Source organism: Bidens hawaiensis, unplaced genomic scaffold, assembly GCF_021521415.1.
Source record: "Bidens hawaiensis isolate Kalapana, Puna unplaced genomic scaffold, B.hawaiensis_p1.1 tig00012786_1, whole genome shotgun sequence".
In the NCBI taxonomy this organism is placed as follows: Eukaryota; Viridiplantae; Streptophyta; class Magnoliopsida; order Asterales; family Asteraceae; genus Bidens; species Bidens hawaiensis.
The window spans coordinates 388,497-416,396 of record NW_027492062.1 but is presented as its reverse complement, the minus strand read 5'-3'; the positions used below and the strand labels follow the sequence as shown (position 1 = coordinate 416,396).

General features: G+C 36.0%; 2 pseudogenes across 1 annotated transcript; both read left to right on the top strand.

Annotated features, from left to right (window-relative positions):
• LOC143542166 (wall-associated receptor kinase 2 pseudogene) lies at positions 1 to 27,900 on the top strand (annotated as a pseudogene). The gene is made up of 3 exons (XR_013136860.1): positions 1 to 940; positions 5,732 to 5,907; positions 26,644 to 27,900. The product of XR_013136860.1 is annotated as a wall-associated receptor kinase 2 pseudogene (transcript).
• Positions 3,690 to 3,992, top strand: LOC143542207 (18S ribosomal RNA; annotated as a pseudogene).

Here is a 27,900-nt window from a genome sequence, read left to right as displayed (position 1 = left end):
ATGAAATTCCTTTTTCTAATAATGTTGCCTGCAATATTTCTACCGTTGGCCTTTACAGTACCTATTAACGAAACCTACCAGCTCACCAACTCAACCACCTTAGCAATTAAGCCAAACTGCAAAACCCAATGCGGGGACTTGATTGTTCCCTACCCGTTTGGCATTGGCATTGGCTCCGGTTGTTCTATAGGCGAGAAGTTTGATATCTATTGCAACGAATCCGTAAACCCTCCAAAGGCCTATTTCTCTGAAACTGATTATGCGTCCATCAAACGGATAACTGACTCCACCCTCCGGACTTCCAATTTAGTAGCAAGCAAATGCAATTTTCCAGACGGGTCTTCCACTTCAACTAATATCACTTACGGTTTTAGTAATCGGTGGCCTTACACCTTCTCCGAAGTAAATCAGTTCACAGTCATCGGGTGTAACGGTTATTCTTGGCTGACATCAACAACAAAGAATGGAAGCGCGTCTACAGGCTGTATGGTGTTTTGCTCAAAACCGGATGAGGTAACACGTGACCAGTGCTCAGGAAGTGGTTGTTGCCAGTCATCCATTCCCCAAGACATAAAATACTATAACTCCTGGGTCAATAGCTTGGTGAATTCAGGAAACGTGAGTGATACACGGTCCTTTGCTCCTTGTACATATGCCTTTGTCGGTGAGGAGAACGTATTCAAGTTTAATGGTGTTAGTGATTTAAGTGCAAAGAATATAGACGACACTTCCTTCAAAGATAGGATTGAATCTAGTGTTGAAGTAGTGCTTGACTGGGCTATTGGTAATCTGAGTTGTGCTCAAGCCAATGGAACCAATGATTTTGCCTGCAAGTACCCAAATAGCTTGTGTGTGGACTCTCAAAGGGAAGTTGGCGGTTACCGCTGTGTATGTAAAGATGGCTATCAAGGGAATCCATATTTACCTCCTGGCTGCCACGGTACATTAATCATATCTATCTTTCAATCTATTAGTTAAAATTACTCTAATTTTCTTTTGAACGACCAACTTTTATTAAAAAAACATGGGACACTAGCAATACCGGGTTATTACAGACAATGTTTTAAAAACCAGTTCGTATCGGTCGGTTGAACTGATAATATCAGGTTTCACACAGTAGGTCGGTATTTTTGGGCGGTTTGCTAGACATCGACCTGCCAGTTTTTTTTCTGTTTTAAGCCTAAGAGATTTTTGATATCTTGTGGCCCATACTTTTCAAAAATTACTTTTAATCTAGCGATTATAACTAAAGCCAGTTTACCAAGAATGTCGGTCTTGAAAATAATGTGTATGACACTCTGATGTCATAAACCGATTGCACACTTTTATTTAAAAACAAAATAAACTTTGCTTTAAAATCGTGTACTTTTGTATTATTTTTTTATTGTGGATTTAACTTTTTTTGGTTATTTTTTGAGATGAATTTGTATTTATATGAAATTACAATAAAACTATTCAACTTGGCGGTTTTATCAATTTTTCACCTAACCCGATACGAGTTAAAACCCGGTTTTTAAAGCATTGATTACATATTCTTTTGATCGACAATGTCCATTTTAACTATGATATTTAAAAGGAAAATTGGATGTTAATAATTCAAACAATTCACTGCTGGCCAATATTAATCCCTACTAACAATATGACTACCGAGCATTCAACTTTGTTACTAATAACAATCTCAGTCTAATGAATTCTTAACTTTGTTAGTTAAGTGGGTGTAAGATTACAAAAGTACCCTTTAGATTAGAAATAAATAAATAAATAAATTAAAACACTAATTTATCATGGACCTACCCTGCATCTTCTTCAACTAATTTCCGACGACCTACTTGATTTTCCGGCGAACTTCCGACGAGCAAAATAAATCCATCAGTTCACATCCGATCACACCTTTTTTCCTGCCAACAACCTCCACTCTAATTGCTTGGACCGTCAAATCAGATCTGAAATTTGTGGCGAGATCTCACTCCAACTATTTGGACCCGTCAAACCCTAAACTCTTAATCGCTTTCTAAAATGTATGGCTAGTTTTCGAGATCTGAAGCGAGGAGATATGGTTGTACTGTCGTCGGAAAATCGGAGGTTGGAAGAATGATTGCGAGATGAGTTTAAGTGCTTGGTTTAGGTGTGAGTTCGTCGGCATAGCGAACCCAACTGGCGAGTCCCGACTCCCCGTGGTCCAAAGTCGTTGGTTTCTGAGGTCGCAGAGTTGGGTTGAATGGTGTGTTCGCCGGAATTGAATTAACGGTGAGGAAGTATAGGTAGAAAGGTTTAATGGGTATTGGTGATGAAAATGTCTCCGGAAAAATGGTGGTTGGATGGTTGCCGGTAAATATATTCGCCGGAGAAGATAGTGTTAACTGTAAAGTTGGTAAATTGTGATAGCATCCTGTTGGTCCATGATAATTGTTTTTTGTTTTTATTTTTCTAGTGTAAACGGGTACTTTTGTCATTTAATATCTACTTGACCTAGAAAGTTAATGGTTTGTTAGACTAAGATTGTTATTAGCAACAAAGGTAAAAGTTGAGACTGCTGGCAGTCATATTATTAGTAGGGATTAATGATAGTTTTGATTATTAGAATCCAATTTTCCTATTTAAAAAAAACAATATATATAGAATATATGTGTGTGTGTGTGTTTGTTTATGAATGAATGGGTTCTTTTAAGAACAACAATAAGCCGTGAGAACTTTAAGAACAAAAAACATGTAAAAACGATTTTTAAAAACTTTTTCTTTTTGTCAAATGCACGTATTATATGTAAGTTGCATTTACTAGAAAAAAAATTTTATAATTAACTTTTTTTTACACGAGTTGACCTTTGAAATATGTGTAATGAGGATTTACAATTTGCCTCAGATGCGTACTGTAAATGCACGTAACATATGTAACATGTGATTATGGTACTTTTTGTCGATTTTTACGAAAAAGAAAAAGTATATTGGTTTTTATTAATCCCATTTATCGTCTTTTGGCTGTTGTCGATCCTAACTAACGAATTGGTTGCTGGTGGTTCCATTTTTTAACGTATTTGTTTCCAACGGTTCGCGATTAACAGAATCTTAACACCCTTAGTTGTTGGTCGCCAGAAAAACTTTTTTGGCCATAAAACTCACATTTTTTTTTTGAAAAACTTAATATTTTCGTCCCATACATCTTTGTAACCTTGGATCGAACCTTTAGGAACCTTTTTCCTAGTAAAAACCCTAATTATTGAGGTCGGCGGAACCCTAGAACTACCGTCGGAATCGGTTGGTAGTGATCGATCAAGTGGTGGTGGTTGGTTGGTGGTGAGTCAGTTGGTGGTGGTAACGGTGTTCAGGTTGTTTTCTAGCAAAAAAATGTGACTTTTCCGGTCGAAAGCATGTTTCCGATGACTTGCAAGTAACGATATTAGGATTCTGTTATTTGTGAGCCGTTGGGAATAAATACATTAAAAGATGGGGCCCTCAACATCCAATTTATTAGTTGGGACCGACCACGACAAAAAAATGATAGCTTTAATTAATAAAAACCAATATATATATATATATATATATATATATATATATATAGGATTAGTACTATTTAAGAACTCTTAAATTATTTAAGAACTTGAATGAACTCTTAATAACTAATGTTTTTTATAAAAGTTTTTGTATGTTAATGTTATTTAAGTGTAGTTTTATCACTTTTGACATATATATTTACGATTACAATTATGATAATTAGTTTTTTTACGCATATCTATGTTTTTTTACACATATGTAAATTTTTATCACATAAATTTTACACATGTGTAACTTGTGATTTATATATGTAATCAAAAGAGATCGGAAAGAACACAAACGGCGAAAGCACTCTGCTGGGCCGACACTGACACTGAGAGACGAAAGCTAGGGGAGCGAATGGGATTAGATACCCTAGTAGTCCTAGCCGTAAACGATGGATACTAGGCGCTGTGCGTATCGACCCGTGCAGTGCTGTAGCTAACGCGTTAAGTAATTTTTTTTTATAAATATGATAAAACAAGTCTCAAATAATGTTAACATATAAAAAAAGTTGAAAAAATAATTGGTTTTTAAGAGTTCCTAAAAGTTCTTAACTTTTTTTGAGTTCTCAAATGAAACTAACCATATATATATATATATATAGGGAAAGGTTAAAATGAAAACCCATTTGTGTTGTGAAAACCCGCGAAAACCCTATGTAACATCGTTTTTTTTTGTTACATGTAATATATGTTGTAACATTTAATACAAAACATCGAAACATAAAAAAAAAGTTTTGCTATTTTTTAACATTTTTTTACTAATTTTTATATATGTTTTCATGAGAGAGAAAAAATTATATTTATATTTACATTTTTTATTCACTTTAATTGTGGACCACAAGATTTAAACAGTAATTAAAAACATGTGGTTGAGAATAAGTTTCTAGAGTTTTCACAACTCAAGTGGGTTTTCATTTTATAGTTAGTCTATATATATATATATAGGTTCAGGATCATGCGAGAACTTTTTGAAAATTGAGAACTATGAGAACCATTTTGGACTACAAAAAACCCAAAAATAAAAAAAAGTCATAAAACAAATAAAAACAAAAAATAAAAAAAAGTAAAAAAACCAAAGTTCTTATTTATCATCTCGGTTTCTAAAAAAACGTAAAATAAAAAATGTTCTCGGTTTAGCTATATTATACATATATATATATAATATGTACATATATGTACACATATGTTTTTTTTCCTATACACATATGTATAATTTAAGGTAAATGATAATGTACATATGTGTACATTACGTAACTAGAGATTAAATGAAAGTATACATATGTGTATAGGTATGATACGAATTAAAAAGAAAAAAATCGGTTTTTTTATTATACATATATGTATAATATGTACACACATGTTTTTTCTTATACATATATGTATAATTTAAGGTAAATGATAATGTACATATGTGTACATTACGTAACTAGAGATTAAATGAAAGTATACATATGTGTATAGGTATAATACAAATTAAAACAAAAAAAAACCTTTTGGTTTTTTTTATATGAAATATAAGAATTTTTGTTTTTTTTTACTTTTTTAAATTTTTTGTTTTATAATTTTTTAAATATTTTTTTAGGGTTTTTTTTAGTGGTCCAAAATGGTTCTCAAAGTTCTCAATTTGCCAATGGTTCTCTTAGGATCCTTACCATATATATATATATATAAAGAAATCTCTCAGCGCAGTTTTTTTTTCTTTTTTGGCGAAATACTTCTAGTAGTGTATAGATACTCTTTCAATTGTTTAAAAAAAATGTATTTTTTAGTTCTTAAAGTTATATGAGGACTCACATTGATTTTGAAAACATCTTCTGAAAATCAAAATGTACTTATCCATAGTGCATAAAAATTAAAAATAATCAAAAGTACTTACATATATTATGTGCACGTTAAAAACAGATAAAAATGCATTATATGGGACGTGATTCTTAACATGCATACATCATAGAATAAAAATGCATTATATGCATGGTTCACGTGATTCTCATCATACATGCATCATCGAATGAGGTAAAAAAATTTGTTATACTTTAGATTAATAAAACCAGTACACTTATGTGGGCTAATAAATTGATGCTAGTAGAGCCACACAGCATATAGCAATTGAAATAAAATATTTTGTAAGACTAGGATTGATATGATTGATTTAGTAATGAGGTAACAATAACCATGATATTCGTTTGTTTATTTTATAGATATCAATGAATGTCTTGATGCAAACATGTTTCCATGTTATGGAGATTGTGAGAATACTGAGGGGAGTTACACTGCAAATGCAAAAGAGGGTATTCTGGTGATGCCACTTTCAAAGATGGTTGTAAGCGGATACAACCAAATACAAAATCATTAAATGTGCTTCACTTATCATTAGGTATATATATTTCCTATTCCTATTTAATATTGCTAAAATAAAATCATGGTAAAAAAGTATGCCTGAATTTTCAACACATATTAATCTTTCTTTTTCAAATTGATATAAACACAAATAATTCTAGAAGTGCAGCATCTGATTTTTTGAACAACCAACAAATTATTTAAAGGGGCTATTGGCACTATTAGAAAAAAATGATGTCATTAAAGGATACGTATGACACACAAGCCCTAGTCACAAATTGAATATAAAATGCACCGCGCGTCATGTTTAATGACACACATTTATGACACGTTTTCATTAAGAGCATTTACGACACCAATACACGAATTGCATTTATGCGTATCATCGTTTTAATGCTTTTAAAAAATTAAATTATTAATTTTTTTGTATAATTACTAATTTGTACATTAATAACCATAACTAAATTCTGATGGCAAACAACATAAAATACAAAGATAGCAAAACTATCCATTCATTTCATAATTAGACATCCAAAGTCGAAATATTACAAGTTAACAAAATATTAGTTAATAGTCAATAAAATACATCAATATCGGAAAATAAACTGTGCCACTTAGCTTCGAGCATTCTTCTCGGATTGCATCAAATCTGCCTCCCACGTATTCATCTTTTCCATCAACCTGAAAAGAAAATTAAATAAATTAAGAAAATGTTAAAAAATTTGATCAGGCCAAAACAATCCAGTATAAACAGTAAATTATACTTACGTTGCTATTGATGAGTATTTCAACTTTGATGCTTTTATCAACTTTGATCAATTTGCATTTTAGTCCATGCATGCTTTGTTGAATAACATAGCGTATAGTTAATCAAGTTTAATTGTAGTTAAAATACATATATTAAAATGTTCAAACCAATTAAGCATTTATAAACGTTTATTACAATTCCATGTAAAAGCTATAAAAGTGATAAAAATAATTAAATAAAAATAAAAAATAAAAAATCGTACCAGTCTCTGCCCATATGTCTCGTAACAACCATGAAGAATTATTTCATTTGAGCTCATACATGCTGCAATTTTTAGTGATATTTTGTATGTATATATATATTTATATAGGGAGTGATTGTAAGGTCAATATTTGTGACTTACGATATCAAATTACGAAACCCATTATTTATTCACTGTCAAGATAATAATTAATGTCGGCGAGAAATACGGTCACGAGACGAGAGCTTCGACACGCGTTTAACTTCAACGGGAAAGCTTCTAGAATGTTTTTTTTCTTGTTTGGCTATAAATATGAATCATGTATTTCTTTTTATGTGTGTTTGTATGGTGTAAATCATCCACCCAAGGGGAGCTCACCTTGGGTGGCTCGGTTCATTTATTAATATATCAAATATTTAACCGACAACGAGATCGTTCATTTATTTTATCTTTATATTATTTATGTTCGGTCGTTTGATTTCACCGCACCTGTCTCGAACACTTATCAAGAACAAAGCCGTTCGTTGTCGGATCCAGTTTCGGGACCTACAGTGATAATTTGTGAACTCAATGGATTGTAAGAACTTTAAGAAATTATTTACAACTAGACGTTCAATTAAATCTTAATTTTTTTGTTTTTGTGATTAAATCACAATATAATATTTAAATATGAAAGAGATTATATTGTCACACCCCGGCTTAGGGCCTAGGCGTGTGACTCATAAGTTGGTACCTGTTTTGTAAATATATCAGAGTTTAAGGTTGTAAGGCGGAAGACTTTGATTAAAATATTATTATATTCAAAAAACGGGATTTTAAAACACTCGTTTCATTTATACAAAAGTGTTTGGAAATTAAAATTACGATTTACATTATTTTAATAATAAAATATTCATTGAGCCATCAGATCGTCTGACGGCTATCCCTCGTCTTCAAAAACCTATTCTCCATTACCTGTAAAATAGTTATAAAAATACGTCAGCAACGCATGCTGGTGAATATGCTGACACAAAACATTTATATACCTAGTTATCCCCTTGGGTATCTTATGACCCGGCCCATCGTGGCTTAGGAAATAACCAAGTCAAATTTACTATTATAAACATACAGTACTACTTGATACCACTCAGTGATACCGTAGCATCGAGGTCTTAGCAACTATAAATATACACAATATAATCCCCTCTCGGACATTACTTTGGCCCGGCCCAACGTGGCGGAGGTATTAGCAAGTGTGGTGCGGTGTGCCCATCGTCTACCCACATATGTAAGGATCCAACCAAACGTATATAATAGCCTGAGGGCCAACATTACTTTTGTTTATAAAGTTTTAGGGATATAATCCCATGGAAACATTCACAGACTTGTTTTAAAAAGTTTGACGTATTCACCTTTCTCCTTGGTTGGTGTTTCTCACCAATTTGTCTTGTTACCTCGGACCTATAGTACGAGAATAACGTTTTATAAGTACTAGATCAATGATCTAGCTTTAGATCTTTAGTCCGATTGCATAACCTTTACCTTGACATTTATCTCTTTATAAAATATAAGGACCTCTAGTCCTCTCTTTTGTTACTCATTTATAATCATTGTTTCTTCTTCATGAAGAAACGTATATTTCAAATTTCTTTTACTATAAGAAATATTTGTAAAAAATCTTTATATATAATAAAGAAATATTATTTTAATAATAATCTTGACTTTATTTATTTCCATTTTATAAAATCAAGGTACGGCTAAATCCCCGACTAGGGACTAAGCCACTTATAATATAATAATCGGGCAGAACTCCTACCTTGAATAGCTTACTTATACGAAATGCCTATACTTTACTTGGACCGCACTTCTACTTGGAGGTAAGTCGAGAGAGTATTTTAGGTAAGGTTACAGCACACATTTCGAGGTAAAACTTGTCGGGATATCGACATATCGAGATCATGGCACGCTTATCGATGTTGTATATGTGATTTGGGATGTGTGGGATGAATGAGGAACACCCCCATGCCCGATCTATTTATAGAAATTTTCTTGGATCTTCGTGTATCGCGAAGCTGCACTAGCTTCGCTGAGTCGCCGCGTAGGCTTGCCACGTGTCACGACGGTCTGCCGCGTGTCCTGCATCTTCGCGTATCGCGAAGTTGCAACTCAGATTCTTCGCGTATCGCGAAGATGCAAAACTTGCCATATCTTTGATTTCATATCATAATCCAAGAATACAAAGGCGTCTCTTAAGCGGCTCGCGGCGATGCGAGCGTGTGAAGTGCGCCATCAAAGCGCCACATTGCGCCCATCGCCTGTGTCCGGGCCCGTGCGCGTCGGGTGCTTCGCACCCTCCGCTAGGACTAGGGAGAGTGGTTGGTCACTTAAGAACATTATCATGGAATGTTCCCTCCTTATAAAGTGATTTATTTTCTTTACCACTTTCCATGTGGGATGAAGTCTCCTTACTTCATTCCCTTAACATAAGCTACTTCCATTTATTGTCTTATTTTGCCATGAATATTTTTATTCCTTAAGTTTTGTTAGTTTGTCAAAATTTGGACCAAAATTTTCGTGATGTTACATCCTCCCCACCTTAGAATGAATTTCGTCCTCGAGATTAGCTAGAACAGATGTGGGTACTTTCTTCTCATCTCCGATTCTAGCTCCCAAGTAAACTCGGGTCCTCTTCGAGAGTTCCATCCTATCTTGACTAACTTTAGCCTTCGACGTTTAAGTTGCTTGACTTAGAAATCCTCAACTTGTAGGGGTTGTTCTACAAATTTTAGATTTTCATTGACTTCGACATCCTTTAAGGGCATGGCTAAGGTTTCGTCAGCCAGACATTTACGTAAGTTAGAGACATGAAATACATCGTGTATTCCTTTCATCTTTTCTGGTAATCGTAAGCGATAAGAAACAGTACCGATTCGTTCTAGTACTTCAAATGATCCTACGAAACGTGGACTTAACTTTCCTTTCTTGCCAAATCGTACGACTCTATTCCATGGTGATACCTTAGTAAAACCTTATCGCCTACTTGGAATTCCAACGGCTTACGGCAGACATCTGCATAAGTCTTTTGTCGATCTCTTGCCGTCTTAAGTCGTTCACGGATTTGTAACACTTATCCGTCGTTTCTTGGACTACTTCGGGTCCAGATATTTGATTGTCTCCGGTCTCGGACCAACATACAGGTGTTCTACATTTTCGTCCATACAAAGCTTCAAATGGTGCAGCCTGAATACTTGTGTGATAACTATTGTTATACGAGAATTCCATCAGAGGCAGATGATCATCCCAAAATCCGCCTAAATCGATTACACAAGCTCGGAGCATGTCTTCAAGCGTTTGAATTGTTCTTTCACTCTGCCCATCAGTTTGAGGATGATAAGCAGTGCTAAGATTCAATTAAGTTCTTAACGCTTTTTGAAAACTATTCCAGAAATGAAACGTAAATCTAATTTCTCGATCGGATATGATACATAATGGCACACCATGTAATGGTACGATGTTGTTCACGTAAATCCGTGCCAATCTATCCATAGAATAGGATTCATTGATAGGTAAGAAATGAGCGAATTTAGTTAACCTATCAATGATTACCCAAATAGCATTGTGCTGTCGGGAAGTCTTAGGGAGTTTCGTAATAAAATCCATTGTTATCATCTCCCATTTCCATACAGGAAGTTCAGGTTGTTGAAGCAAACCTGAAGGCTTTTGATGTTCTGCCTTGACTTGTAAACATGTTAAGCACTTGCAACATATAAAGCAATATCTCTCTTCATCCAATTCCACTAGTAGTTCGGCTTAAGATTTTGATACATTTTATGACTACCGGGATGCATCATATACTTTGATTTATGAGCTTCACTCATGATCCTTTCACGTAAATCACCAACAATTGGTACCCAGATTTTATTCCCAAGTCTGAGTATATCGTCATTTCCCTTGACTAAAGAATCAATGATGTCGTTACGCTTTTCCTCCGAGATATGATATTCTTCAATTGCTTGTTTCTGAGCTTTCTTGATTCGTTTGATTAGATCTATTTGTAGCTCTAATCTCAAGGCTCGAACTCTTTTGGGTTTCTCATGTTCCTTCTGGCTTAATGTGTCAGCTACAACATTTGCTTTTCCTTCGTGATAGATGATTTCACAGTCATAATCGTTTAAAGTTTCCATCCATCTTCTTTAATGCATGTTGAGTTCTTTCTGATCAAAGATGTGTTTTAAACTCTTATGATCAGTGTACACGATAAATTTGACTCCATAGAGATAGTGCCTCCATAACTTTAAGGCAAAGATTATGGCACCTAACTCTAGATCGTGAGTTGTATAATTCTTTTCGTGTACTTTCAATTGACGAGAAGCATAAGCTATTACTTTCTTTCTTTGCATTAGTACGCAACCCTAACCCGAATGAGATGCGTCACTAAATACAACGAAATCTTCTGTACCTTCTGGCAAGCCCAGTATAGGTGCATTTTGTCACACCCCGACCAATGAAGGCAGAAACGTCGAGGCGCGACATGATTGCTCATTGCACAATGACACTATAAAGTTATAATATTTAAACAACTCATTTAAATCCATATCATCATAAATAACGCAACAATTGTTCATACAAAATGCCAAATAGATAGATAAACAAATAACTTGTTCTTTTATTTTCTAATATCCTAAAGCCAAGATAATAAGTTTCTTCAAGTAATCCAATCAAGCTAACATCAAACCTGTAACATTGCATAAAATAGAGTTTGTCAACACGAAGGTTGGTGAGCAATTTTCATAGTTTTGGACAATAAGTATATAGTATGAAATCCACAACTAGTATATGAAAACAATAAATAATAGCAACAATTTAGATAATAAAACCGTCAATAAGAATATATTGACGAACCGTCAATAAGAATACATTGACGACAATAATAAAATCGTCAATAAGAATACATTGACGACACCTTTCTATATGGGGATACTATATATACTCGGAATTAATGTATGATCATACTTTGATGAGGCTACCCGCCTTAGCATTCAAGAATTTGCACATAATCATGTAAAGCATATAACACCAAATCGAGCATTTATTTAAGTAAACATATACAATACGTGTTGTGGTTTAAGACTCAAGTATAAATCATTTGAATTTGAATAAGTATGCAATGCCACCCCCAAAACGAAAGATGGAAAACGGGGGTTGAAAAAGTACTCACATTAACAAGTAACTTGAAAGATAGTGTCGTGAATAATCGGAGAGATCGGTTTAACGAGCAAGACCTATATTAAACGGGTCTTGTGTTAGTACGTAGTCTTGGAAGGGTTTAAAATAAAATACATGACAAATAAAGTAAATAAATAAAGTTTAGAATTTAAAATGTAAATATTTGAGAAATTAAAGAAACGAGTTTTGTAAAATAAGTTTACTCGAAACCGGGTCTCGGTATTCTATTCATTAGTTTTTTTCTTTTTTCACTCAACCTATGTTAAGTAATAATGTGGGTTAAAATGCGATATTGCAAAACCCTTGGTTATAAGAATACCAAAACGAGGTTTAAACGAGTGTTCGGGTTTGTCGGTTCGAGACTTGATAATTGACCAAGCTCACAGTTAACTTCCCAAAATAATAAATGTTATGAGATAACTCAATAAAATCAAAATAGACTTAACCAAGTATGTAGTTCTATTGTAAAGAACCTTAACGTTCGTTAAGCGAGTATACGACCTTATCGGTTCGAACTTGTTATAACATCAAGTTGGTTACCGATATGCCAAGTATGTTTAGAAATTAACTAAAATTGATTTAAAATATAATCTTGAAGAAAAATATGAGTTTTGGTGGCTAAAAACACACTTGTGTGTCTTAAGCGAGTGAACTCGGTTTAGTTCGGTTTTTGGTTCGGTCCTTGACTCAGAATAAGACCGAGGATGGTTACCACATACCCAATTACCATGGAACTTGTAAAATAACTTATAAATAATAATACTCAAGTTTTACATTCAAAAAGTTAACAATAAAGCTTTTAAACAAAAGTTCGGTTTTTGGTTCGGTCCTTGACTCGGAATAAGACCGAGGATGGTTACCACATACCCAATTACCATGGAACTTGTAAAATAACTTATAAATAATAATACTCAAGTTTTACATTCAAAAAGTTAACAATAATGCTTTTAAACAAAAGTTCGGTTTTTGGTTCGGTTCTCAACTCGGGATGAAACCGAGGCTAGTAACCACATACCCAATACCATGGAACTTGACAAATATGAACAATAAACTAAAATATGTAGAAGTTAAGCAATTATAACAAGTTATATGGTTAGATTTGTTAAATATATAAACAAGGACTACAAAGTCCTCCATGTAACCTTGCCTTACTAGCCCGACATTTCAACCGGCCGAGACCGGAGAAATGAAAGACCGAAGGTAAACAAGGAGTGTATATTATATATATGTTGTAACATCAAGCTTTAAGTATTGAGAAGTTAGTTAAAATGAAAGATTAGCTTATGAAGAACAACATTAGAATTCAAGAATTTGAGAGAGAAATAAAGAAATGAGCAAGCACAAATGAAGAAGATGGGTGTGTATATATAGGGTAAGTTGAATGGGTCTTTCATAAAGGGTGTTTCATGAAAATGGGTTGGTTATAGACCCAAGAAAGCACAAACTACAAATGGGTCATTCAAGTCTCCATTTTGGTAGTTTTAGTCCCTGGAGTTCGTTTTGAGCGTTTTAGGGGAATTTTTAGAACCGAAAAGGGTGTTTTTTTTATCCAACAACAATAAAACAAATATTTAACATACAATTATCGAAAGGTTCGGGATACAAAACGGGTCGGGTTTACATTAAGAATACAAGTATAAAATAACCCGAAATTGACAAATGTCACACATTTGTAAGCTTTTGTTTAAGTAAATCAAATGCTTCTTGTTGTTTGGTTCCTCATTCATACTTAACATTCTTTCGGGTTAATGAAGTTAGGGGAACTGCTATACGGGAGAAGTTTTCGATGAATCTTCTATAATATCCAGCCAAACCTAGGAAACTTCGAACCTCGGTTGGCGATCTAGGAATCTCCCATTTAGCTATTGCTTCAATCTTTGCGGGGTCCACTTGAATTCCATTGGCGTTGACAACGTGTCCAAGAAATTGCACTTCATGCAGCCAAAACTCGCACTTGGAAAATTTAGTGTACAACTTCTCGTTTCAGAGTAATTCAAGTAAGATCCGAAGATGAATTTTGTGATCTTCTTCTGATTTAGAATAAATAAGTATATGGTCGATGAATACGATTACCAATTTATCTAAATAAGGCTTACAAACTCGGTTCATCATGTCCATGAAAGCGGCTGGGGCATTAGTGAGTCCAAATGGCATTACGGTGAACTCATAATGTACATACCTTGTCCGAAAAGATGTCTTTCGAATATCTTCTTGTTGGACTTTCAACTGATGATATCCAGAACGTAAGTCTATTTTCAAAAAGATACTCGCTCCTTGCAATTGATCGAATAGGTCATCAATTCTAGGTAACGGATATCGATTCTTAATAGTTACGTTGTTCAATGCCCTGTAGTCGATACACATCCTCATGGATCCGTCTTTCTTCTTGACGAATAATATCGGTGCTCCTTAAGGTGATGAGCTTGGACGAATAAATCCTTTTTCCAACAATTCATCCAATTGTTTCTTCAATTCCTTCATTTCCGTCGGAGCCAAACGATAAGGAGATTTGGCTATTGGAGCTGTTCCAGGCATTAAGTCTATTCTAAATTCGACTTCTCGATTGGGTGGTATTCCTGGAATTTCATCTGGAAAGACGTCGGGAAATTCAGATACTATAGGTACGTCTTTGATTTCCTTTGGTTTTGACTCTTTTGTCACGTAAGCCATAAATGCTAAACATCCTTGGTTTAAGCATTTGTTAGCTTTTATCATGGAGATTATGCTAACATGACCAGCATCTTTATCGCCCGCAATTTGAATTGTTCGCTTGTTAGGGGCTTGGAGTTCTATGGTTTTCATATTGCAAATGATACGGGCATGGTTGTCGGATAACCAGTTTATACCTAGAACTATATCAAAGCCTGCTAAGGTCATGGGCAGTAATTGTACAAGGATGATGTAGCCTGCCAACAAAATCTTTCCATTTCCTAAGGTCTCGGAAATTTTAACAATCTCACCACTGGCCGTTTCAACGTTTATGGTTTTATTTAATTTCCTTAAAGGTTCGTTTAATAGACTACAAAATTTATAATCTATAAAACTTTGATTTGCACCAGAATCAAATAAAACTCTTGCGTAAACGTTATTGACTAAGAACGTACTGGTGATGCTTTCCGGTATGTTGGCGGCCTTTTCGGTGTCAAGTATAAAACTCGAGCATTCCCCTTCTTTCCTTCATTCTTGGTGCCACTCCCTCCAACATTCTTTAACACATAATAACGCTTGAAGTACCAATGTTCATTCAATTATTTAACTAAAATTAACTAATTAATATATAAAATAAACTAACTTTTATCCAACCATCACATCCCCACACTTATCCTTTTTCATCCCGAAAAAGATTTTGCAGTGGAATTAGAATCAGAAATCAATCTCAAAATATTTCATAGATTATCTTAATTAAGCACAAAGAACACAAAAACCGCGATTGCCGATATTGTTGTCCACTTAAACCCATGCCTTAATACTTACCGGGAAAAATAAGGTGCGACAGTTTTATTAGTTCATATGATTAAAATGGAACCCACACCTCAAAGCCCTGAAGCCGCCTTACCATGCTTCATTATAGTTTTACCGAACCAGACCACCCCAACTTGACTTAAACCTTAAAATTAGACGATCAAAATTTTGCACATGTGTACAATTTTTAAGCCCATATGTAACAGCTAAGACAATCTTGGATATTTTATCGAACCAATACCTAAACTTAAGCATCAAAGTCTACTAGAATGGCCATAAGATATGATTAAGGTGCAATTAGGTAACCAACTAGTAAATAGCCCCCACTACATGACATACCCCCGTTATCAAGCAACACCCCGAAGTCCATCACCATACGTGAGTATGCACGAATTCATCTGTAGGGCTTACATGTGACGTGTCCCGTGTGGTCCGTTTCTTAATGGCAATGAGACTCGAGCACGGGGACCCCACATGACTAACAGCGTGGATGATCAAGTCAGTATTGAATGTGTACTTTGAAAGCACTTTTTGTGATCATGTTTAATGACTTATTAATTGGCAGATAAACTGCGGGTTTGCTCTTTTTAAGCTTTTTTAATATGAATAATCCACTTAGGATTACGCATACCAGATGATAAACCGCATACCGAGCCATGGTCTCCGAACCCCGGAGTATCCCATCAATACAGGATTTAAGGCTATAAAACCATACGCCTATGAAACGTTAGCCACTTAACTAGCATTTTTTTTTTCATTTATGTTTATATCACAAGCCATTTAGCATACTTTAATGTTAAGCCTATCCAACCATTGTAATATAGACTATTCATATTAAAATATATTTTTGGTGATCAAATCTAATAGTAAGGCTTGAGTATGGCCTAATCTTTCATTCCAGTCCTTACATAGGCTTAGCTAAACAAACAAAACCTTGAAGGCGTTTCCCACTAAAAATCAAGCATTTTAAAGTTCAATTAAGTCTACAACCAAATTATCTTTTCATTCTCAAGGCTGAGCCTACCGACACATCCCAAATTAAGTGTGTTCCTGTTTTATTTATTTATATAATAACTTTGAAAAATAATCCGCAATTTTTCTATCATTTTCCATTATTGTGCAAAAAATCTTAATTCAAGGAACATTAAACTTTTAAATTTTCAATTTCTCCCCCATCCCCACACTTGAGGCAAACATTGTTCTCAATGTTTAAAGTTTAACAAATAAAATAGGGACGAGGTTAAAATTCACTTTGACAATTTTAAAACCAGGCCTAATGTGATGGTGGTTATTTATTATACACAAATACAATTACACTTTTAACACAAATACTAACAAAACAAATAAGGTTATGAAAACAAAATCACCTGATAAATAAGAAAAACTCTCATGTGCAAATCTCGTGCCCTCGGTGATCTCTCGGTGAACCTTACCTCCTTAACTCTCAAAATAAAATCTTCAAACTCTCAAACATGTAGAAGCAAGCTTCTCACAAGTGTTAAAAATATAGGTCTTTTAAACCGTTTGCAAAACAGTTAATTTTAAATTACCAACCGAGATTAATAAATTTCATAACCAAATTTGTTAAACGAGTAAAAATGTTAAAAAGACCTAACTAACTTTCGTAGGAATCACGGTTGCATTTAGCGTGTGCAACAAGCCCTTTAAACCCCCCGGTAGCCCAGGTGGACGAGTATGGTCTCGTGAGGGTTTATAGTGAACTACAACCACAAAGTTCAACTACAACAAAAATATACAAATACCTGAATACTAGGCCGAGTTGCCTCCCGATTAGTGCTAAATTTTTGTTAAGATCTTCAGCCAGACCGTTACCTGATTTCTTGGTTATGGTGGTCTAAGTGGACATTTTCCAACCGAGTTTCCTCTAAAAGCTCGGTAGTTAATATGCCTCGGTTCCTCTTCTTCCTTCATGTTAAGTATGTTTGATGAACCCATACAGGCGGGTGTGAATGCACTTTTACCCTTAGAATTTCTCACATTCGCCCGATGGTTAACAAGTCGAGCACACCCACTTTTGCTTTTGCTTGAACAACCCAACTTTAATCGAAAGCGAGCTGAACATTTACCCACTGAGTTCCTGGAGTATGCTCGGTAGCTGAGGTGCTGTGTGCCCCCCTTCATCCTTGTGGTTGGCATATCAATAGAAACAATGTAGACCCATTTCACCATGTTCTGTTCAGTGTCTTCCAAACTCACTTTCCTTTTCCTTGAACTTGAACCATTCCCCACAACTTTGTTTATTGGTGTGATTGTTATAAATGAACAACTGGGATTCACCTGGGCTACTCTAATCATAGGTTCTTCAAAGGTTGATATGCCTTCAACCGGGTCTAAATTCTCAACTTCATGCCCTAAAAGATTTGAACTTTGTCCCTTAATGTCATCTTGTTCAACCACAACTGCAACATTCATTGGCTCATTGGTAATTAATGAAGTTGGTGTGGTATTAATCTCCACAACCTCTTCCTCCACTTCATGCTCTAAAAGTCCCTGAACCTCAACTATCACTTCGTAATCCACCACGACACCACTAGCCAACTTCTCTCGTTCTCGTTTAATTTGGGCCACCTCTTCTAACAGTTGACTCATCAGTTCATCTTGGGCCGCATTAGACGTTTCTTGAAGCTCTAACCTTTGATTTATAGCCTTATTCTGAGCTTCTTTATCTCTCTCTTCATCTCCTTCAGAAAATCCATAACGTCTTTTATAGACTCTTCATTGTTACCAGAGGAATCTTCTTGATCTTGCTGATAATTCGTTTGATAAGTACCACTATGATTATAATACTGAGGAACTTCTTCATATATCACTGGGGGTACTCATCATAATAGTAGTCTTCCTCCTCTTGGTAACGTACAAAAGTTGGCGTTTCAGGTCCATCACTATCATATTCACTTGATTCATAGTAGCTTTGCGGGTTGTATGAAGGTCCTTCATGGTATGGAAATGAATGGTACGGATAAGCATCTTCCACGAACTCGTATCCCTCATGTGGGTCATAAACCCAACTCCCTATCATTGTGGGTTACCTACAGACATGAAACACAGAGATACCAAGCGTAAAATCAAACAAATAAATATAAAAAAAACTGAAACTAAATTACTAAACTAAACTAGCACTTTGGGCGTTGAGTCCCCGGCAACTGCGCCATTTTGACGTAGGCTGTCGCGGTCTACTCAAAAACAATTAATTAAAGACTTAAATACCTATAAAATAGTACGGGTAAGTAAGGTCGTCTCCACAGGAACTCAAGAAAAGTGCTAATTTAATATGAATAAATTAATTAATTAACTAAGGCGGACAGACGATGTCAAGCAGTTTGTAGAAAAAGATTAATTAAAACTAATTATTACTTGAAAAGAGTTGTAAAAAATATTAATTAAAAAGCATTCATTCTAGGTTCGGGTTATGTGTTCCATACGTTAATCACAGATTCTCTAGTCTTTGGTTTTATAATAATTGCTAGTCCTATGGTTTGATTTATGATGACAAACGATACCCTAACCGAATTGTTGACACAAATGCACCCGGACACCACAATTACCAAATCTATGTCTAAGATGATTAACTCAATGTAAGGTTTGATGATTTTAGTCCAATGACACAAGAGCCTAACCCTAAGTGTTGATGGACAACCAAACAAACGTTACACAAATCAATATTCGCAAACTCAAGCTTTAATCAACCAAATACTAATTAAGCAAGACAAATCATATAAAATTAATCAAGCTATATTGATGAAGCACAAGAATCTGATCATAACACTATATTACACAAAACCTTAGCCTAGAACGAACACACAGGACTAGCCGGACATCGAGATAATCGTTAAAGCACTTATCTTGCTGAACATACGATTGTAGGACAATCCTGAAGCTTCGGGATGGCTGAAAATCGTCCTAGAGCACCTCTCCTGCCTCTGGAAGTCGTTATCCCGGAAATAGGGTCGAAAAATCGTTTATATAGTGAAAACCCTAACTTTTGCCGACTTTAAGCATCTTCGCGTATCGCGAAGATGCATGTCCAGCATCTTTGCGTATCGCGAAGATGCAACTGACTTCATATTCGGATTCCTCTCATTGAGAAACATAAAATTCATATATTATGGATTCCGTAACTCATTTTATACGCGAGATATACCCGTTTTACTAAAAGACACTTTTCTGGTAACCCATCTTGTTCAGTTTTCACTTCGGCTTCAAGTTTCTCATCCAATCCTTTCCCGAATCCTTCTTAACCCTCAATACATGTTTCCCCATCCTTCCATCTTCTCTAGGCTTGCTCAATCTTCATCTGGATGGCTCTGAATTAGCTCGTTTAAGCTCCTTAACTTCCAATGTCCTGAAAACACATAACAACGCTTGAAGTACCAATGTTCATTCGATTATTTAACTAAAATTAACTAATTAATATATAAAATAAACTAACTTTTACCCAACCATCAATGTGCCATTTCCTTGCAATTGAAGCAAGGCATCTTTTTCTTCCAACAATCAGCAGTAGCATGTCCTGGCTTCTTGCATGTATCACAAATGACAGATGAAGACACTGCGAACCGGCATCGACCCAGATGATGCCTCTTACGAATCTTGCACAACGGGTAGTTGGAATTGAAACCACCCCTCCTCCTATCCACATCTTTTCCCTTGAAACGGTTATTTTCTTTTCCCTTCTTGTCACTTGTTGTATATTCCTTCTTGTCTTCTTCCTTGTTGCGGATCATACCGTTCATCAAATAACCAGCAAGCTCCATAGTAGACTCGTCCGTCTGCGGTAGATGAGACCTCACCATGTCTCTTATCTCTCTCGGTAAACCCCATATGTAGCGCGTTACCTTATTTGATTAGGGTGTTACCAATTGGGGCACAAGTCTACAATAATCTTGGAACTTGGTATTATAGTCTCTCAGATTAGTTCCGACCACATTGTGGTTAAGGAACTTGGTTTGGATTAAGTCGGTCTCATGCATTGGACAATACTTCTTCGGTCCACAGTTCTTGAACAAACAACAACCTTCGGCGGCTATGACACCCTTGTCGCCGTAAACTCCTTCGGTCCACAGTTCTTGAAGTCTTTGAACAAACAACCTTCGTTTCGTAACTTCTTCTTAAAAGTTTGGTAGATCTTTTCACCATTGGTTGATCCCTGATCACTTCCTTCGTTTTGAGGGGTAGGATTAGGACGGGATTTGGATTTGACAGACTTACTGGGTTGTCGGTTTTCACTTTGGTGGATAGATTTTTCTTTCAATGTGGGTAATAATGTATTCATGGCATTAATCATTTCTTGCATTTTGGTTATCAATTGCTCATGATTTCCTTGAGCATGCTCGGTTTTTTGATTTGTTGCTTTTTGAAGCTTCATTATTTTGAGAGGGATTTTTTTGATTTGACATTCTGAAATTATAAGGAAAATTACTCATTACTAAGAGTTTTTATTTATCTCACAAACGGGACCACATTACACATTGACAACTTCTACTATCCTGGACTTAAGTTCAACGGACTTATTATAAGGACAAACGGTACAACTACGACGGATCGGAATGGAACGGAAACAGACAGTACGACTATTACGGAACGGGAAACAGACGGTACTACTATCGCAAAGTAGGATCCTCAATCCTTCATGTATTTCTTGATTATTTTCTTCAACTTACTACACTTGTGTAGTAACTTCTTTTCCACCTTCTTCCTCTTTCTACTCTCCGTAGCTACCTCCCTTTCTCAACTCATCGGTCTCATGGAGTGCCCGATCCAGATGCTCTTCCTGTGACTGAGGGATAAAACTTGGGTATCTGTATTGAGGCGGTGGATCACGATATCCCATCATGACTATATCATAATGGTTCCTTGGGTATGGTGGTGGAGGACTTGATTCAAACGGCATGTTATAAAAAGCTTCAGCAGCCTCTTCTTGCTGCCTGATCTCCTCTACTTGTTCCGAGATGGTTGGAACAACACCAGTGTAGGGTGGAAAACCACTTGTAAGTGCTTGGACTTATGGATCTTGTGGATCATAATAAGGGGACAGATGAAACAATGGTTGTTGACAGCCCATGCTTGGTGGACAGTCACATCCTGGGTGGCTTTGCACCTCATGGCTTTTATCATCAATGCTCATTTCCTTTGGGACTTCCTCCTCTGGATCTTCTTCTGTGTCTTCTTCTGATTCTTCTTCTGGTTCTTCATCTGATTCTTCCTCTTCTGGCTCAACTTCTTCTTCGGGATCTTCTTCTGGTTCAACCTCCACATTACTTTTATTTACCTCAATCCAAATGGTCTCTGGTTGCATCACTCTCATTTTGGGTCTCCTTGATGGACCTGAAATAGAATCGTGAGGAGAATCTTTGGGGTTATAGACTAGAGTTCTTGGGTCAGAGTAAATATGCATCCAAATCGGGTACCCTCCTTGGGATTGGACTTAGCTGGCTCGTCAACCTCCATGTTATCGAAGGATGATTCTTTGGGGTTGGCGGGTCACTTGGAACATTGATAGGCATTTGCTCTGTGCCTGGGAAGTGAATGGGTTGACTCCTATATGGGACCACTGGTGTGAGGGGTCTGTCCTGGTCAAAGAAGTTAGCGTAGTATTCATCACTTTGACCGTCGGGATGAACGATGGGTTCCGGACATCCTACCTGTCTCATTTCTTCATAGAAGGATTCTATCATCTTCTTGAATAATTATGAAAGATCGTCGCTGTTTGTTGGTAATAGAAAATAAAAATATGTTTGGTTGGAGGTAATGGAATGAAGGGGGAATGAAATGGGAGAATGAACGAAATGGACAAGGGAATTAAATGGATCATTAAGATTCATTTGTCTTGTTTGGTTAACCTATAGGAATGAAATGAATTATTACTTTATGTTGTTTGGTATCCAAAAAAATTGTAGGAATGAAATAGAAATAACAAAAACACTCATATCTCAAAATAACTTTTTTTACCAAAATAAAAAAAAACTGCATTAGCGACGGTGGTGGTGGTAGCTCCGGTGACGAAAATGGTGGTGGTGGTGGTGGCGGTCAGGTGGCAGGGACGATGGTTGTGGTGGTGGTGGTGGCGGTGGTGGTGGTGGAGGAGTTAGCGGTGGTAGCATTGTTAGTGATGGCGATTGTAAGGTGGCGGAAACGGTGGTGGTGGTCAGGCAGCAATAGTGGTGGTGGTGGTGATGGCCAAGCGGAGGCGGTGATAATGGTTGCGGTGGTTACGACAACTATGGTGGCGGCGGCGATGTCGGTGGTAACGCTGGTTGTAAGGTGATGGTGGTGGTGGTGGCGGCAGTGGTGGCGCTGGTGGTGTTGGTGGCGGTGGTGGCGATGGCAGTGGTGGTGGTTGCTGTTGTTAAGTGGTGGTGTTGTTGAGAAAGTATGATGAAGGAGGAATGGAATGAAAAAAAAAGAATGGGGGTGGGAAGGAATGGCTTTGATGGAATGGGATTCCATGTGTAATGGATGATTCCATTTCATTGAGCAACTAAACATCACATATTCCATTCCCACGCAATGAATCATTTCATTCCCCTTGTCGTTAATGCATACCAAACGCTACCTAATAGTTTATTAATTTTGGAGCATTTTGTGAGTAAATATACAGCCACAAAAGGAATTGAAAACATAGAAACAAAAGTGACGTATTTACTTTGTTACCGATACCGCTCAAGAGAAATTACATTCAACAAATTCCTTTTATTGTGTTGACCGATCATTCCAAGAAAAGAGTAGTAAGTTATTTTTATTCTACCCGTCGCAATCGCAAAGAAGAAGGCAACCAGGCGAGTCATTCATTCAAGTGAGAAGATAACCTTGTGAATTGTTTTACTTGTTCTTCGTCGAAAGCATCTATAAGCACACAAATATACATCAAACTGCAAGAAAGTGTTCGGGTTTTTTGGAATCCATGATTTGAAAGCAAGTTCGTATTTAGCAAGATTGTATTCAGGTAATCAAGAATGTTGTTCTTGATTTTGTGGTGTTTAGTTATTTATTGGAGACTGGTTTCGGGATTGGGAATCAATTCCAACTAAAATAGCAAACCAGAAAAGAAAGTAAAGATAGGAAAGACAAATGGTGATTGGGGACTTCCAATATTGACGAAATCAAACTACAAAGTATGGTCAACCAAGATGGAGGGATTTCTGAAACACTATTGTTTTTAGGATGTGATTGAACCTACAGTCGACGCAGCTGTAGACAAAAGGAATATGTATACAAAGTTGGGTTCATATGCCAAACCCTACCTGAAGACATCTTGGTACAAGTTGGCGTACTTGTGAATGCTAAGGAGGTATGGCATGCTTTGAAGATTCGATTTCTTGGAATTCATTTTGTATGAAAGGTACAAGATGAAAAAGCATCTCAAGAAGCCATTGAGAAAGAAAGATTGGATGAGATCTCTGAGAAAGAAAGATTGGATGCAATTTTTCAAGAAGAAGAAGCACATATGAAAGAAGCTTAGGAAGTTGCAGAGATAGAAGAAACTTTGCAAGCTCTTTTAGAAAGTGAAGAAAAAGAAAGTTTAAACGATTAAAAATGAGAGAATTTCTTCAGAAGAAAAAGAGAAGATGGTGAATCTTCAAGTATGTTTGACTCAAACAACCTTGAATATGAGAAAACTGTTAAGATAAGTGAGCATAAACGAAGCAAGAAATCCGCTACTGATTAATATAGTGAGAGAAAGGATATGACACTGAAAGAAAGGAATGATGCAGCTAATAAGTCTGCAGATTTAGAGCCGTGTGTGAAAGTCAATAATCGAGCATTTGTTGATGAAAGATCATAACCGAATGAAAGGTTCAAAAGAATAGTCAGAAAGAAAAGCACAACAGGGTCTGGTAAAGAACGAAAGAATAATCCATATACAAGTTTTGATGAGCAAAGAAAGAAAATAAAAGTGAGAAAGAGGAAAGTGGAGAATGAAGTTGTATTTGAGTTCAGTGTGGATGGTTTGAACGATGAACGTGAAGAACCTGTTTAAAACAGGTTTGTTACAAACAATTGAAAAGAAAGGGAAAAGACGAACCAGTGATTAAAATTGAATAATTTAGAGTACTATTGGGGATTCAAGACCTTGGTGGAACAAAAATTCAAGATTAAGGGGATGAATGAAGGTTAATCTTGAATTATTAATAAAGTGAAGGGTTTAGTTTTTATGTTTTATTTTAATTAGTTGAATTATTATAGGTTTTGGAAATGTTTCGCCTTGAAGAGTAAGTTTAGTGAATCTATAAATAGGGTCTAGGTTATGTTTATTGTGTGTGTCAAGAGGAGTCTCTTCTCCATGTAAGTTTGTTAAGTTTGTGAAGTTCGTTTGATTATTATTTCGTCCCAAGCAATTTTAACGCCTATGAAATCATGCTTCCGCCATATATAGACCACGAGAAAACCACTTCTAATCAAACGTCCTCAACGGTATATCCCTTAGCACATTACATTTCCTATGATAAATTTACTAACAAACATAAAGCGTTTTTGGCGGCCATTACTTCACGTAGTGAGCCAAAACACTTTAAACAGGCCGCACGAGAGTCAAACTGGAGAGAAGCCATGAAGAAAGAAATCCAAGCCCTTGAGGCTAATGAAACTTGGACTTTGGAGAGAATATGCTAAAATAATAATTCCTTCTTTAGAAAAGAATCGAGGGTTGTCACCCCATATCTCGTGTTCGTTTGTTTGTGTGATCTGATTGTTTGATCCGTCTAGGTCAAAAGTCTCTATTATCATATATAAAAAAGGTCAAACTATAATATATCGTTGTATATTGAGTTCATTTGAGAATTAAGATATATATATATATATATAAAGAAGAACTTTGGTGCCGCAAGTGGCCTATTTGGTCACTTGGCGGCACCGTATTGATTGACGATTTTTTTAAAGTTCAGTTATCATAATAAACATAATGGAAATCGACCAAACGTCAATTTTTTTTTTGTTTTAGTTCTTGTATCATAACAAACCTGAAAAAAACTGACTGAGTTTATGCAGACTCGCTGCATTATTTAACCCATGACCGACAAGCTCGGGTTTTGCCAATGTGCAAGTTTACCGACCGACACCCCCCCCCCCCACCAAAAAAAAATTGGTCGTTGTCCCACCTCAATTTTTATATATATATTTTTTCGTTTTTTAGTTCTGGTACAGTAACGTACATAATCAAAACCAACTGAATTTGTGTCAAGTTACCATCTCAATGCTCGGGACCGACAACGCTTGAGTTTTACCATCTCCCGGGTTTGCAAACCAAATAAACATCGTCTTTAATATTTTGTTTTCTTATATATTAATGTTTTTATATGTTAGTTTGACGAATTAATTTTTTTGGTTTTAATGCTCAAATTTAACCAATGGTGTCTATATCGTGACGAACGCAGCTGACGTGTCGACTTACCGTCGTAACGCTCGGATTTTACCAACGCTCGTGATTCAACGATGGGGTTTTGCCAACTGTCCCGGCGCAACGCGCTGGATAGAAAAACTAGTTTCGTATAATCTCCATTCCATATTTCTTCCACCAATTTCTTAGCTTATGTTTTTTTCCCCATATGTATTGAGTATATCGACAATCCCAATTCTTTACTTGTGTACCCCGTTATGTTTTTTTTTCCTAGTGGATGTTAACAAAACAAAGACACCATATAAATAACCAAGAAATAACTAATCAAACATATACACACACTACACAGTACACACAGACACAAAAAAAACACTTGTTATTTATAGCATATGTGCATATTTCAATACCCAATAATTAGGGTGTAGCTAATGTATTTATACCCAAACAAGTTAGATAATAATTAAATACATACATGAAGAATGAGAAAATTCGAAAGTAGCAAAAAGAATATAAACCCTTATAAAAGGACAGTTTTGCAGGTTTTAAACTTTTGGCTACTTGCCAACTTTGACGTGCTAAACTTTTGATCTCCTAGCCCCTTGGGCCTCAAATATTTAGCAAATTCAAGTAACTTGGCAAAGTATAGCAAATATTTAGCAAATTCAAGTGACTTGGCAAAGTATAGCAAATATTTAGCAAATTATAGCACCTTTATTAACATGTTTGACGGATTATCTTGGTATTATCTTCTAATCACAAACAGGTTTGGGGCTTGGTCTCATCACATTATTGATTGGATTATCCGTGTTGTACTTAATGATTAAGCAAAGAAAGCTAACTAAGCTAAGAGAAAAATTCTTTGAACAAAACGGAGGTGTAATGTTGGAAGATAAACTTAAAACCACAGGCTCAAGCATCTTGAAAATTTTTCGAGTTAAAGAGCTAGAAGAAGCGACCAACAATTACGCGGAAGATAAGATTATTGGAAGAGGAGGTAATGGCATTGTGTACAAAGGAACTTTACCTGATAGGCGTATAATAGCAATCAAAAAGTCTCTCCGACTGGACAAAGGACAGAGGGATCAATTTATAAATGAAATGGTAATTTTAGCACAAATAAGTCACCAAAATGTGGTGCAACTTTTGGGATGCTGTCTAGAAACCGATATTCCGCTGTTAGCATATGAATTTATTTCTAATGATACTCTTCATAGCCACATTCATAACAGGACAGGTGGGAAAGGGAGATTGTCATGGGATAATCGTTTAAGGATAGCACATGAATCGGCCAGTGCACTTGCTTATCTTCACACAAATGCTAGAATGTCAATCATCCACAGAGATGTGAAATCTACCAACATATTGTTGGATGACAATTGCACGGCTAAAATTGCCGATTTTGGAGCCTCAAGGTTAATCCCATTGGGTCATGATCAAGTCACTACACTGGTTCAAGGGACGGTTGGATACTTGGATCCTGAGTATTTTCAAACTGGTCATCTTACGGATAAGAGTGATGTTTATAGCTTTGGAGTGGTTCTTACAGAACTCTTAACAGGAAAAAAAACTATTGACGAAAAAAAAAGTATTCAGGATAGAAATCTTGCAAATTATTTTCTAATGGCGAAGAAGGAAAATCGGTTGCGTGAGATTCTTGACCATCAAGTGGTAAGGGAAGCAACCGATGAGCAATTAAAGGCAACATGTGACCTGATTCGTAGATGCCTTGACCAAGTAGGTGAGAGGAGACCTAGCATGAAAGAGGTGGCCAAAGAGCTTGAAACATTGAGAAAATCTAGCAAATCTCATCCTTGCATTTATGAAGAAAACTATACCAAAGCAAGTGGCTTTATGATTGAAAGCGAAGAACATAACCTTTATGATGTTCCTCTCATTGGTAATAGCAATACTTTTGGAGAATACAGTTCAAGCATTATGGGAATGAAAGACATGATACCCCATGTACAAAGTCCACGTTAATTGTTATGGGAATAATTGGACCCCCTCTCACATATTATTT